We start from the raw sequence: 15,060 nt of genomic DNA, 5'->3' as shown, positions 1-15,060 counted from the left end.
TTTTCGTGCGTCAATAATTAATCTGCTCCACGCTACCAATAATATTGTAATATTTCAAACAATAACATAATAAAAAAACAGTAAGACCACTTATTATTATTACTACTTAAATTATTTTTACTTTGCTATATTTTTTATGAACAAAAGTTCTATTACAACAATTATCTAATATTTTAAATAGAGTAGTTTATTAACCTTCTTTTGAAGACCTGTAATAATAAATATCAGGTATAATGATATATTATTTATTTGCCTCCATCAAACCGAATGGTTTTAATATATTTTTGATATATATATATATATTTGAACTAATACTGTATGATTCTATTTTTCATCTGAATGACAGTATAAATTGTTCATTTGATATACTAACCACGTGTCCAAAGAACACCAATCAAATGGGGCCATCCCCACAAACCCCGCAAACCTAGCAAAACATTACATATGACTAATAATATATACAGCATAAAGTATACTATAATCTTTTGAGAATATAATTTAATATGTTAACAAATGTCTCAGAACATAGTGACAATCAACACACACCGGTCAATGGCAGCGGCAGTAATGCGATATGAATGACTACACCTCAGTGGTTACTATAAAGACTAGTTATTGCATGTTAGAGAGTTAATAATTATACAGTAATAGTCAATTAGGTCTGTATTATGAAGAATATTAAAGATTTTTAAATTGATTTTTTTGACATGAAAACATCTTCACAAGCGGATAACAAAACGTGCCAGAGTGAACAACATAACCTAGCTAATGGTATATAACAAAGCAGATGATTCGGTACGCGGATCAACAAAATTGATGACTCCGGTTCTGCTTTCCCAAGACCTTGATGTTTGTAACACAAACACCTTATCCTCTTCTTTAATTTAACCTGCACGGATACACTCTAAACCCATGTTATTTGCGTACTCAACTTCAGCGCGCGTTGCGAGTGTACCGCCAGAGTCTGCGCACTTGGCTATTGCGTCGTCGTAAGTGTAACTCTCCATATGCGACTAGGACACGATGAGGCGGGTATGGATCAGGGAGAGAAATAAGCTCCTCTCCATGTAAAGGGATATAACAAAAGTTAAAAAAAACCTGTTTAGGCCTATAATATGATTCACTTATAAAGATATAACTTAACTTTTCAGGATACCAGTATTTGAATTATCTGTTTTACAAATATCACCACAAATTCTGCCAGCATACCAACCTTGAGCACAAAAATCAACATTCATTGAGTAAGTGGCATTGTAGGCCTCGAATGATGTAGACATTCTACCAGAATAATCATCTCTACAACATTGATCTGCCTCTTCAGGATACAGCTTAGTCGTCAATGACTCACTTATTTTAATTATCCGTTGAGATTTTGAAATGTAATCGGCGGTAGGTGTACTCGAAACTATGTTTCTTTCTCTAAAACAATAAAACCCGAAGCGATACTGTCCACAAACGAACACATTGCTTCTTTCAACCGGTGGTTTCATTGTGCACGCGTAGGAGATTTCTGTAAAGGCAATCTCTCTGCTGATAAGCCATCCTTTAGCACACTGTGTACCATCGGCGAATGCGTCATAGAGTTGCTCGTACGTTGCCAGTGAACCTAGCTTATCTTCACAAAGGACAGAAGCTTCCTTCCGGATGATATGTAACCAGTAACGCCCTATCAATTGTTGGAGCAAATGTAGCAGTTCAGCAATTCAAAATATTTAAAAAAAGCAAATAAAGAAATGAAAAAATGGTAGAAAAAAAGTAAAAAAGGGAAAGAGAAAAATAATAATAAAAGAAAGAAAGAAAAACGAAAAAAAATGGAAAGAAAAGATAAAACGGGAAATTTAATGTTGTAAGAAATATTAAAAAATTAAAATATTAAAAAAAAGAAATGAAAACAAAATTAGAAAAAAGAAAAGAAGAAAGAAGAGAAAAAAGCAAGAAAAGAAAGAAGAGAAAGAAAGAAAGAAAATACATTTAAAAAAAATAGAAATTAAATCGAAAAAAAGAAAGAAAAAATGAAAGAAGGAAGAAAAAATAGCAAAAAAAAATAGAATGGGGAGAAGAAAAAATTAAGAAAAAATAGGGAAGAAAGTAAAATAGGGGAAAATTTTCAACATGAAAAGAAAAAAATAGATTAAAAAAAAAATTTTAAAACAAGAATAAAAAGAATTTAACAAAATTAAAAAAGCGGAAAAGAAAGTGAGAAAAAGAAAGGAGAAAGAAAAGAAAGTGGAACAGTGGAAAAACATTTTAAAACGAGAAGGACCATTACCATCACAGAAACGTTTAACCTCTCTAGTGGCTTCACACTTTATACAGCAATGTTTGTAAGGAGAGGAGAGCAAGTCCAGGCCTAGGACTGTTCGTTTGTTAATTGTTCAGGGTCATCTTGCATCGTGAACCATAATGTCATGTTGTGTGGTACAATTATAATTGCAGTGTACTGTCATGAATATTGACATTTTAAAGAGCAAAATGATACTATAGTACACGCTTTCATTAAAGCGAATTATATGCTTTATGGTATGTAACAATAAGCAGATGATTCAGTACGCGGGTCATTCGGATTGATGATTCCGGTACTTGGTTGCCAAGATCTTGGTGTTTGTAACACATACACAGTGTACCCTTCTTTAATCCAACCTGCACGTATACACTCTAAACCCATATTATATGCATTCTGAACTTCAGCGCGCGTTGCAAGTGTACCGCCATAGACCGCGCACCTGGCTATAGCTTCCACGTAAGTGTAACTCCATGCACCCGTCGTCCCAGACGCGACTATGACACGATGAGGCGGGTATGGATCAGGGAGAGAAATGAGACCATCTCCATGTAAAGGAATATAACAAAAGCTGAACTGTTTGAAAGATGGTTCAGTTAAAAAGATCAACCATAACGTTTCAGGATCCCAGTATTTCGATGGTTGATTATCTGTATTGCATACATCTCCATCAAGACCACCAGCATACCAACCTTGAGCACAAAAATCAACATTCATTGAGTAAGTGGCATTGTAGGCCTCGAATGATGTAGACATTCTACCAGAATAATCATCTGTACAACATTGATCTGCCTCTTCAGGATACAGCTTAGTCGTCAATGACTCACTTATTCTAATTATCCGTTGAGATTTTGGAATGTAATCGGCGGTAGGTGTACTCGAAACTATGTTTCTTTCTCTAAAACAATAAAACCCGAAACGATACTGTCCACAAACAAACACATTGCTTCTTTCAACCGGTGGTTTCATTGTGCACGCGTAGGAGATTTCTGTAAAGGCAATCTCTCTGCTGATAAGCCATCCTTTAGCACACTGTGCACCATCGGCGAATGCGTTATAGAGTTGCTCGTATGTTGCCAGTGAACCTAGCTTATCTTCACATATAGCTGAAGCGTCATCGTATGTTACTTCAGTCGAATAGTAAACTATGCCATCTGAAAAAAAGTACGTTATGATATAGTTAAAATGAAAAATACACAATATGCAATTGTCAACTGATATACAGGGAATAAAGCCGGATTTCTTGCCAACGTTGATAGCCCGAGTTAATTAACATAATAGATAGTAACTAATTGATATTAGTATAAAATGTGAATGATTAGTGTAGAGATATATTAGAGTAAGGCTTTGTCAAATGCGGATGACCAATGGGGTTAATAAACGCCTCTCCCATAGAACATCATTTTGAATAAACGCCAACCCACCCCTCAAATATACGCACCGGGGACACTTTGATCATATTTTTTTTTTTAAGAAGACATTTGGCATATCCGTTAAAAAAAAAACTGATCATTTGAAATTGGCAGTTTATTATATTTTTTCCCTAAGAAAACAGTTATATTATATTCCGTTCTAAGCAATATCATCTAAATGATGATCAATGAATGTAAATATGTAACGAATAAAATGTAAGAAAACTAAATAAATATAACAAGGAATTATGAGCTCAACAAGATCAATAAAATATATAGATACGTGTTTGTAAAATGTAACATTTTTTAAAGCAAACCTTTACAGATTGGTTCCCATTAGGACGAAAAGCAAGGGAGGGTTTTTACCAATCACAAGTGATAGATTATTTGAACTGTCGCTTGCCATTGGATAACTCACTTGCATTACGGCCTAGAATGGGAACCAAGTTAGTGACCAGATGTTAAATAGTGAATATTATATAACACCTAAATAAATTCCTGTCATTTGATTGGACGATTATGGGTCACATGGCGTGCAATAGTACGCACTATTCAACGATCGTTAAATAGTACTTTTTGAAACATTTTTGTGTACGAAAAAAAAAACGTCTCGCGGATGAAAAAAAATCTAGTACACAAATTATCCTATGATATGGCTCTGTACTGTGAAATACAACAGCGCCACCTGTCGTCTGGTCTCAGTTTCATTTGTAAACACCACCGCGAGATATGCAACAGCAGCAGATATTTGTGTACGATTTGGACATTATGTACTAATTTCATTCAAAAAGGCATTTAAATTAGCTTTAGATCGTTTTTAGGATTTTGATTAATTAATGGGGACATCCCTACAAGACGTGGAATTGTTGGAAAAACCATAATTAGCTTAGATAAGTTCCAATTGTCTGTCGAAGTTTTGCCTTTCAGTCAAGCTAGTACTACTACTAGGCTACTAGGGTAGCCTAGGCCATGCTAGTATTAGGCTAGGCCTAGCCTAGGCGTTTTAGCCTTGCTAGTCCTAGGATTGTTTGGTCGTTTGTTGACATAATTAACACAAAAGTAGGTGTGTTTACGAAATCCATATAAATATAACATAATAATATAAAATTATTAAAAACCAAATGTTACTGTTTTTAATCAATGTGTGTGAATGAAATGTAGTAAGCTTTGGTTAGGGCTACCTTTTATTTGATTCAAATAACTAGAATTTATTTAGATGTTATATAAAACAAATAATGAATGTTTTGTATTCGTGTAATGGTACAAATAATGGCACTTGGTGAATGATGAAAGGTTATATCAACTCGGCTCATCCCCTCGTTGATATAACCTTTCATCATTCACCTCGTGCCATTATTTGTACCATTACACTCATAAACATTCATTATTTGTATATTAATTGCATTGACGTGATGCGATAAATCGATAGGCCCAATAAATATGTTGCTAATAATACATTTAGAATAATAATATTAAACAAGTAAAAGCACTTTACTTTAATGGAAACTTAACTACAAACATATATTATTGCCTGACATCTTTTTGTATTGAACAATATTTCTATTACAAAAATGACTGTGTTGCAAACATTTGGAAGAGTTATTTGGGAATACTCACGTCTTTTGAAGTCACTGTCTAAGACCTGTATTAAAATACAAAAAAATAGAGAAAATAAGTAGGCTCTATATCTAAAAAAAACGCAAATACATTTCAGAAACAGAAAACCAATATAAATTATATATTACGTATTTTCATATATATCACGTTTTACTTGTTTCCTATACCTTCATGATATTTTTTACATATAATGTAAAAACAAATAATTTTTGTTTGTTCAATTTTCGTAATTTAGAAGAAATTGAACGTTTTTACTCACTTTTTCGATGTAAAGAAATGCAGGCGTTTGATCTATCTTTACAGTAGCTGACGCATCCAGAGGTGTACGTTTACTGATTCGACAAACACGATCTTTCGGGCTATAGTTAACCGACCAGCAATAAGTTTTCTTCGAACAGACTTGCAAACAACTTACACGACTGATATCCTTTAATTCATAACTCCATCCTTCTAGAGTCTGACCAGGCTCAATAGTATAGAATGTACCAATCGAAATAACATTGGCGACAAACGGCAGGAAAAAAAAAACCAATATATTAGGGCAATGCATTCTGACCGTCGTTTTAGAAAGTCTGCATCAAAGTTAGCCTCGAACTCTGTTGCCTTACATTTATAAACTATTATCTATTTTTCATCAACGGCAGGTAAAATGTTCCATCTAATACCAACCATTAGTGAAAATAAGTATTTGAGTGCGGCGACCATATTAATCTCCCCTCGCTAACAATACATTCAATTCAAATCAACATTTATTTTTTCCACAATAAAATAACAACAAATATCCAATTGTTAATATTTCGAACAATAATATACTAAAAAAGTAAAGTAAGACTACTTAACAATTATTTTTACTATGCTATATTTTTTGTTATGAACAAAAGTTCTATTACAACAATTATCTAACATTTTAAATACATTAGTAAATTAAGAATAAGCCACGTCTTTTGAAAACCTGTATTCAATATCAGGTATAAATGGTCTACTGATGCTATTTTTCATATCTGGATGATGGAAGTATAATACATCTGATATACTAACCGCGTGTACAAAGAACACCATTCAAATGGGGTATTGCTAATTAAACCAAGAAACCATAAAAAAGTGATTGAATCATGTAGTGTACAACTCACATATTATGTCAGTTTAAAAAAAATATAATAGTTTTGAATTACTTATTTTTTGAGTAAAACATCATTTTTTGATTAAAAATGATTGATAAACCATTACAAAATGCTCATAGTGATATCATTTGCGCATAATCACATCACGCTGCGCATGTCACACTAAACAATCAAACGGACCCGATTATTCAACAATGTTAGTGGAGTGAACATGCACAAACAAAAATTACCAAATGTCCATTGTGACATTATTGTTCTGTGACATGCGCATAATTTCGTAAATTTAATAAAAAATATAAAATCTTCAAGTAGGAACAATATCTGCTGGAGTAAACAAAATCTGCACGAAGAGTAAACAAAATTAGTAAGAGTGAACAACATCTGCGGGAGTGAATAAAATATGCAACATTGAAAAAAATCTGCGAGAGTGAAAAAATTTTGTGAGAGTGAACAAAATCTACGAGAGTGAACAAAATCTGTGAGAGTTTTAAGTTTTAGTCTGTTAAACTTACGTCTGTATGAGTTTCTTAAATCAGTTGTAGTTTAATACGTGGTTGTACATTATAATAATAGAACCATAATGGCCTGAAACCCATTTTTAGTCACGTGGACGCAACTCTATAGTTTACTATGTCGGTCGGTCGGTCGGTCTGCCTGTCGGTCTGTCTGTCTGTCGATCCGGTATCACTATGCCTTTTATCACTTTCTGACCTTATCTTGATATCAGTTTAATCTAGCTAAGTCAATTTTTCACAGTATATTCTTTATGGCCAGGAATCGATGTGGTTATGTTTTCACGGTGCGCAATAAAAAATTACGCGGTCTACGCACGATTTAACGAAATCACGTCTTCACAACCATGAATCACAATTAAATAAAATTTGGTACTCATAAATTTCAGGGCATAAATCATCATATGGCAATACAATTACGTGCGTAGCTAATGTAACGCATGAGTACGCGCGCTTAAAATTTTCAAAATTTATTTTCGATGAAATAAGAGTACGGTTCAGGCAATTTTAGGCGTTTACAAAATTGCCATGAGTGCGCAGATATTTGCGCGCGCACTGCGCGTTAAATGTTATTGCGCACTCTTTTTGCCCGATTTCTGTTTTCTTGACTTACTTTTCAACTCGAAATTACGTTATACGAGCACGTCAAAAGTGACAGGCTACGCACGTGTAAATTAAAAAAATATAAATGTTTTTAAACATTTCAACATTTTTAAACATGTTCAGTAATTTCGGTCAGTTGGTAGGTTGGTCGGTCGGTCGTCGGTAAACACTAATGAGCACGCGACTGCAGCCATCTATATGGCATTGTTTTTTTCAAGTTTTTGAGTGAGTGCGCTAATTAATACTCTATTTCGCTACCAACATGCTTCTCAAATATACACATTTTTTAACTAGCAATTGTTAATATAAAGGCCAACTCAGACAGCGTCGTACGGTGAGGCCCGACGAAACGTAGTGACTCGTCGGTGCTGTCCGAGTTGAATCCCGACAAGACGAGTCGTCCTAAAATGGTGTAGTTTTTATGTCGTCGCGGGAACTTTAATCATGTTTAATTTTTACCCGACGAGACGGGTCATCGGACCCCGTCGTACGACGTTCGAACAATAAATAAAAACAGTAAAGCGCTTAGCTTAATGGAAACTAGACGACTAGGCAATAACTTAAATATTACGTTTTCGGGTGTGTTTTTTCACTTTCCTTTTGAGCTATTACAAATTATTCTGCCGAACCACCAGATATTTAAAAAAAAAAGTATTATAGTTTAGAAGATAATTGAACGCTTTCACACTCATCTTCTTATTATTATTTAAGTATTCGTTTTTAGGCTAGTTAGGGATGTAGGAGGACACAACTTTCCAAGCTCTTTTGAGTTTTTATGTGTTTCCTTTTCATCTTTATATATAATGTATTCATATATTGTTGTATTTCACAATGTTTTATGTTTGATGAATAAAGAATATTTGATTTGATTTGATTTTCAATGTAAAGAAATGCAGGCGTTTGAAGTAGTAGCTGACCGTCGCATCCTGAGGTATCGACAAACACGATCTTTCGGGCCGGCTATCCGACCAGCAATACGTTTTTTTTTCGAACAGACTTGCAAACAACTTACAATAGTATAGAATGTACCGATTGTACTGACGAAAAACGGCAGAAAAAAACCAACCAATATAGTAATAATAAATGAGAAAAAAAAAGAATGTTAATATTTATTTGTAATAATTATGATGAACGAATAAATTAGGTTGATTACACCACAAAAAACAAACTATACGCTATTTTTCATCTGACGACAGGTACTGTTTCATTCAATAACAACCAATCATCATGATAGTGTGCGAGGATCAAATTCTAGGGTGATTTATTTGCAAAGTTGTAACCATAAATGCCTGGACAATAATTGCTATAGTTTATACTTACATAGTTACCCCGCTACATAAATGCTTCTCACATATACCATTTTTAAAACTAGCAATTGTTAACATTATTATTCACCGTTCGAACAATAAAATAAAAACAGTATTGTGATGGTACTTAGCTTAATGGAAACTAAGCCACAACATGTATTTTACTACGCTATATTTTTGTTATGAGCAATAGTTGATTACAAGAATTATATAAGATGTTTAACTGTTATGTAAGAATAATGTTTTTTTTAAAGGTCGGTATCTAATTCCTGTACAAGAATGATAAATGATCTGTTTGGCTGTGTATAACACATGCCATTTCATTTAATGGTTTCAAACTTTTTTACGGTGGTTCTCTTGTTAGTGGGCTTACTGGTGATCCATTAAAAAAAAAATTATTTAAACAATATTTTACGAGGGTGGTCCATCCAGCCGAAGCTGATCATTAGGGACCCTCACAGAAATACATCATGACGAGAGACATAAACATGTAACAATAAAAATTAAATTAAAATAAATATAATTTAAAAGATAAAATAAAGCACAAACAATTTAGAATAAAAAATTAAATAAATTAAATTAAATTGGCCTCTCAGAAGAAACGATAGGAAAAAGGAAGCAACTAAACAAGAAGATGGTTCTTGAGCAAAAATTTGAAGGAAGAGTAAGATGAAGTCGGATATCAAAAGGAAGAGAATTTTAAAAAATTGGAGCGTTGAAGCTTAAAGACTGTTTGAAAAGTTCCAAGTAAAGTCTGGGTATAAGGAGATTACCGTTAGTGATCTGCCGTGTGCCCATGCGGCCATTAGATGTGATCTTAGCAAATAACTGGGAGATTGAGGAGCAAGAATAATATGGAGAGCTTTAAAAGTAATACAGCCAAGTTGATATCGAAATCTGAAGAGAGAGTATTAACAATGGTGAAGTGGAAAGAAGTTAAATTAGTAGTAGGAGGAAGATGGAGAAGGATACGAGCATAGCTTTGTTTTTAAAAATAGAGAATTATACAAGAGGTGAAAGGAAGGAATTAAGCTTGGATGCTTTTTTTGCGGAAATTTTAATATTAATAGAACCATTATGCCTGGACTATAGGCCTAATTGTTATAGTTTTGTAAGTTTTTGAGTGCCTCAATAATTGTTCTCCTCCACGCGTAGCCTACACCAATAAATCATAATAACTTTTTAAATCTATAGCAATATAGTTATTTATCGACATAGTATTATTACAGTATAACACTTTTTATCAGAGTAAACAGAATGTGTGACATTGAAAACAATTTGCGACATAAACTTGTGAATAACAAAATCTCCTTGAAGAATCCCGCTATCTCGCAGCAGCAGTGTGTGCAATTAACGTTCTAGGTTCATAATACAACTTCACCAAAAAGATTGAAATCATGTTTTGGGGGGGTTTGTTTGTTAGTGTGTGTGTGCTTGTGTGTTTTTTCTTGTTTTTGTCGTGATTTCTGTAAATTAAAAAGGTGTTTTTGTAATTTACAAGCCACCGTGTGAACAGCTTCTTTCCTTTAGTATAATAAACTGCGAGAATAAAAGGCGCCCCATAGTTTTCCAAAACGAAACAAAAAACCATGGCGCGGTGTGTATGACCATAAGCAAAGAATATATATGAGTCCTTTCACGGTAAACCAACACATAAAAGGTGTATTTTTTATATACTGAATACACTAAAAAAATATGATGATAGAATATTTTTTTTTTTTTTTTATTATTATGGCATTTATGTATATATAAAATAAACAATATAAACACCATAGGACTTTTTTTCCCATTGTGTTACTTGAATACAAACTAGTACTGGTCACTTTCTCACTGTGAAAAACCTTACATTGATTTATACTTATAACTGGACAAGGCATATATTTATTTTTACTCCAAACCCACAATGTTTGTTCATGATTATAATTCAACAATAATAGCGAAAATAAATCATGTGAAAAGACCAAAAAAATCTAACATATTTAACAATGAAAAAAAGTTACTGAAAGATGGCATTAACGGACGTAACTGTCGTATGTCAAAAAATAGCCCAATTTCACACAACCACTATTGCTACAAAGTAAATAAAAAGTAATACAAAAATGCGACAAAATAATTGTCTAACAAGAATTATATTCGGTAAATAATCTAAACTATTCCACAACAAGTTGTTTTATTATTAAATAACTTTATTAGATAAAGTTAACTTCGTATGTCAAAATTGATGTTACGCCCGTGAAAAGCCAACATCACACCAGATCGGTAAGCAGGCGATAAGCGAGTCTTGCAGGCGATGACATTTTCTCCCGCTCTCACCTTATCGCGCCAATGCAAAATTGAGGGCTGGAAAATCAGGCAAGCGAAAGCTTACCGCGAAATCACTGTGAATGTCAAGGAAGTTACGCCCGTGACACTGTTACGTCCGTGAGTATATTTTTCCATATTAATAATGATTTCAGGTTTACTATTATTTTATTTTGTTTAAATTAAAGTTTAAATTAACAAACAACGTTCAGGGACGAAACGACTACAATATGACGACATGTTGACAACGTAAACAATCTCTAGATTCGAAAAAGTAGGAAAGGCAGTTTGCTGCAGCACGTCGCTGAGGATATGCCCTACATATATTGCATTTTACTTGAGGTATTGCATGTACCATTCTGTTCGTGGGTGTTTGCTATCCACTGTCATTTCGCGTCAATTGGCGTTACTCTAGTGTTTCAAACTCACTTGTCGTCAAAGTCTAGGGGCCTACACAGTGACAATCCACGATTTTTTCGCTGAAATGCGTTTTTTAGTAAGTAACACTGCTGATGCCTAGTTAAGTAAAGTACTGGTAAGTAAATAAGTTTAAAAAAAAAGATTTTTATTTGAAGGTCACATACCCTAGTAGGCTAGCTAGGAGAGGCTAGCCTACTAGTACTAGGCCTAGGCTAGGCCCTACTACTATTCTAGGCCTAGGCCTAGTAGGCCTACTAGGCCTTTAGGCCTAGCCTAGGCGGCGCTACTGCAGTAGAAATCGAAGATATAACAGTGTGGTGCGAAACTGCAGTAGCGCCGCCTAGGCCTATATAGGCCTAGCTAGCTAGTTAGTAGTCTAGGACCGAGGCTAGGCTAGGCCTACTAAATAGAGTGAGTATTCCAGCCTAGCCTAGAGGGCCTAGCCTAGTATTAGTAGGCCTAGCTAGGCTACCTAGCCTAGAAAATAGGGTTTACGATGAAATCGGTCGCGTGTGAAATCGGTCGCGTTTGAAATCGGTCGCGATAAAATCAACTTCCGGTATTTTGTATGGCGCGCCGCTAGAGCTATACGTTTGAAATCGGTCGCCCTTGAAATCGGTCGCGCTATTTTGTATGGAGCGAGATGCATGCTAGCGGGATTTACATTTTCTTCGTTTATATAGTCTAGATTTAATTGATATTTTTTAGGAACCAGATTATTTATGTGGATATTTTTTATTTTGGTTAATAATATTTATTATCAATCATTTTTTTTTATTTCACAGGTCTCGAAGAAAGACCGTGTCTTTTCAAAATGGCCATTTCTAAACACGTTTAAATATTTTATTAGGCATATAATAATTTACCTCTATTTTATTATATGTACTGTAATTAATATATTATACTGTATAGAGAATATACGTCTGTGTCTTTTAGTAATACAGTATTATGCAAACAATTACGTAAAAGAGAACAATTTATTTAAAAACAATAAACGTTACAATGTATAACCCGTAAAGCCAGCGTATCCATTTTTATACTTATGCATAATGTGGCAGATATATCATATATTGGACCACCTTATTTTAATTTCTATTTTATTTATGTCCGTACGTTATGTAGGATTAAGTAGAGGCCTATAATGATAATTGTTGAGGAAAATCACGTGTATATTTTTATTTCTAATGTTTAGGCCTAAAATAGTTTCTAGTAAAAATGATTATTATATGCGGGTCGTTAAAAGACGAGTTACTGAAATAAACCCCGAAATAGGCCATAACGTGGATGCGCCTTCTATGATCGTGCAGACGACGTTAACTGCACGTTATTTTGCTGACGGGGATTCCCCTTAAAAAAAACACGCACTAGTGTGTCAAATCATGGACAAAACACGTACTACGATCGTTGTCCATGGCCATGTAAAGATGACGTATAGGCCTATTACTAACCATACGTTTGAAACATCTATATATAGGCCTCTGCACTGCACGTGTTTTTGTGAAACATAGTTCCATGGTGAAACGATGTATATAATTTACGTATATAGGCCTACGTCGGCGATACTATAGTTTTTAATTTGAATATTTCTTCATTTATAATAATCACTTTAATGTAAATAATATAAGTACCACTCAGTGTCTCACATCCGTACGCCGTTCGTACATCTAAATGTTTAAAATATCAGTGCAAGATTACCTCTTTGAGAATCGTGCCCACCTTTTAATATCCATCCATTATTATTATCACATATAGGCCTATCATTGTACAGCATACTGCATAGTCATAGTATAGGCCCTGTAGATTGATTTATAACGGCATATTATTTTATTAGTATTATCCTAAAACCATGCTCACGTAAGAGTGGCGGAAATCGAACGTAAAAATCATCATCATACATCATCTTCCTTTATTGCATAAACCTCATTGAGCTGGTATCCACTTGCAGATATAAAACTAGTTTCGTAATTAACTGCGATTAAAAAATACGCAATAGGCGCGTCTAATTGTTTAATATTAAATTATTTCAACATTATTAAAACTTTAAACAGTGGCATGTTAATCTTTTCAAAAACTTAAACAATATTCAATAACACTTTTTAAAACGATTTTCTAAACACATTACAATTATTCATTGACACCTGACGTAAGATAAAATGAAAACACAAATTATTTATAAATAATGAGATAATATTTATATTTACTGTACTAAAAAAATAATAACGATCGAGGTAAAACAATTGTTAATAGTATTAGAAATTCTATATTCAAAATTAACTAAAAACATAATTAGCGTTTACATTTAAAATGTATCTAGTGCGTCCCATGCAAAATAGCGCGACCGATTTCAAACGCGACCGATATCATTAAACGTATAGCTCTAGCGGCGCGCCATACAAAATGCCGGAAGTTGATTTTATCGCGACCGATTTCAAACGCGACCGATTTCAGACGCGACCGATTTCATCTGACACCGAAAATAGAGGCCTAGGCTAATAAGCTAGCCTATCTGTGCCAGAAGCACACATGCTAGGGCCTAGGACTAATAAGTAAGTGAAATTAATATTAAATAATTAGGTTCTGTCTTATTACACTTTTATTCAATTCAATAACATTAACATCTATATGTATTTAACATCTCGTTGCCAAATTGCTACTGTCTGTAGTTACAAATTAAATTCATTAAATGCACAGCTAGACAGAGAGAGACGTTAAAAAAAATGTAAAAAAAAGAAAGAACTGAATAAATAAAAAAAATCTGAGAGGAGAACCTGCGGTTAATGAGTTCAATATAAAACGGGAAAATTGTTTAGTGCGGGTTTTCAGATATGAAATGTTATTACGGTTTTGCAGGTTTCTACCGTTTGTTTGGAAACAAGTTGATGGTAACAAGTCCGCAGAGTGGGCAGTGTTATTAGAGAGACCTTTGGCAAACGTCAGGCAATGGAATATCCTCCCCTCAGAGAGAAAAAGGAGATTCAACCTTGTTGTAAGTGCTTCGCTATATGACACAAATTCACGATCCAACATAATTCTACACGCCCTTATTTGAATGACTTCAACAGAGTTTTAGCTAACCTACCTAGCTTAGGCTAGGTATTTTTTCAAATGTAGGTCTATTTTTAATGTATGCTACTGTTTTATACATTAATTTTGAAACCGCTATTTAGGATCGATTGGGATGTAGGCCTGTGTCTAAATCTATAGGCCTAGGCCTATAATATTTTTCTTCAAAAATAACTCTAAATGGTACATTACTTATATGTATTTAAGTGTAGTTTTCCATGTATTTTCAAATTTGTCTTACCCCACCCAGCCCCAACCATGGTGGGATGGAGGTTTTTTTTGTTACAATCGATGGATGTCCTGGCACAAGCTACTGTAGGTGACATGCACTTAATTATATATGTACTATAATCTATATTATTGCGGGTAGGGTATAGTCTGGGCTCCAGACGGAGTTTTTTTCTTAATATTAGTAAAAATTAA

Source organism: Antedon mediterranea, chromosome 1 (assembly GCF_964355755.1).
Source record: "Antedon mediterranea chromosome 1, ecAntMedi1.1, whole genome shotgun sequence".
In the NCBI taxonomy this organism is placed as follows: Eukaryota; Metazoa; Echinodermata; class Crinoidea; order Comatulida; family Antedonidae; genus Antedon; species Antedon mediterranea.
The sequence above is the reverse complement of the archived record's forward strand: the minus strand, read 5'-3'. Positions refer to the sequence as shown.